General features: G+C 45.3%; 1 pseudogene; it reads right to left on the minus strand.

Annotated features, from left to right (window-relative positions):
- Positions 1–440: 440 nt before the first annotated feature.
- Positions 441–1,196, minus strand: LOC114211933 (acidic leucine-rich nuclear phosphoprotein 32 family member D-like; annotated as a pseudogene).
- Positions 1,197–1,590: the final 394 nt, after the last annotated feature.

A 1,590-nucleotide genomic window follows, 5' to 3' on the forward strand; every position in this document is an offset into this window, starting at 1 on the left:
TTTTTTTTTTGAGTGAGGCTTGGATGGCTATGTATTTTCCCCTTAGGACCGCCTTTGCAGTATCTCATAGGTTTTGGACCGATGTGTTTTTGTTTCATTGGTTTCCATGAATTGTTTAAGTTCTTCTTTGATTTCCTGGTTGACCCAAACATTCTTGAGCAGAGTGGTCTTTAGCTCCCAAGTGTTTGAATTTCTGCCAAACTTTTTCTTGTGATTGAGTTCCAGTTTATTTATTTATTTTTTTTTTGGCAGTAAAAATAGTACTTTATTCCGCTCCCTCCCGCCCTCCCTCCCCCCACAGCCCCCAGGACACTTTTCCCCTTTCGTTCCCACAGCAACGTTACAATCAGAAAAAAATAAGTTTCGGGGGGGCAGGATTTGGGGGGTATGGGTAAAAACAGTCCAATCACAATAGGAATTTTTCAAAATCGGTTATTCCACTAGTCATCGTCTTCTCCCTCATCCTCAGATTCTCATTTTCGCTTCTGACCCCTTTCTTCTTTGCCACCGTCTTCTTCATCTTCCTCATCGTCCACTTCCCCATCGTTATAACACTCTTCATCTTCCTCCTCTTCTCCACTCACATCCTCCTCTTCTCCTTCCTCCTCTTCCTCTTCCTCCTCCTCATCTTCCACTACCTGAGCATCTTCATCATACTCTTCCTCGTCCTCATCCTCGTCATCGTCGTCCAGGCCCTCCACATAGCCCTCGGTGTCCGAGTCAGGCGCCTCCTTGTTGTCCCGGTTGTAGCAGTCCAGATACGTGAACTGCGGGAGGAGCTTGAACACGTTTTCTCGGTAGTCGTTCAAGTTGGTTACCTCACAATTGAAAAGGTCTAAGCTCTTGAGGTTTTCTAATTTCTTCAGTGGCTCTATTGTGCTGAGGTCTTTAATTTTGTTGCCACTTAAATTTGGATGCGTGAGGTTCGGACACTTTTCTGCCAATACTTCCAGGCCCCCTGAGATTCTGTTATCGCTTAGTTCAAGCTTCTTAAGTTTGTTTAACTTTGATAAGTTTGCAACAGAGGTGAGGCCTACGTTGATTGTACTTAAGAATTCCAGTTCCTCAAATTCATCTGTGAGGCCTTCGATTTTGCCTTCGATCGACCGGCAGTTGTCCAGGACAAGCTCTTTCACATCAGAGGGCGTCCTGTTCCGCAGCATTAAATGAATCCGTTTGTCCATGTCCATCTCTCGTGCTCTCTCTCTCTGCAGAGGCTCCCGCGCCAGCGGAATTCAATCAATAAACCCCGAACCCATGGCCGCGTGTTTTAGGACTTTGAAGGCTCAACCAGGTCCTCTCGGTTCTCGAGCCCTCAGCACCCGCGGTGCACACTAACCTCGATTGAGTTCCAGTTTAAAGCATTGTGGTCTGAGAATGTGCAGGGAATCATCTCAATCTTTTGGTATCAGTTGAGACCTGATTTGTGACCCAGTATGTGGTCTATTCTGGAGAAAGTTCCATGTGCGCTCAAGAAGAATGAGTATTTTGTTGTTTTAGGGTGGAATGTTCTGTACATATCTATGAGGTCCATCTGGTTCATTGTGATTCAAAGCTCTTGTTTCTTTGTTGATTTTCTGCTTAGATGAT

This window comes from Eumetopias jubatus, unplaced genomic scaffold (assembly GCF_037043125.1).
Source record: "Eumetopias jubatus isolate StellerSeaLion01/CBP00866 unplaced genomic scaffold, mEumJub1_p1.0 scaffold_5, whole genome shotgun sequence".
Classification (NCBI taxonomy): domain Eukaryota; kingdom Metazoa; phylum Chordata; class Mammalia; order Carnivora; family Otariidae; genus Eumetopias; species Eumetopias jubatus.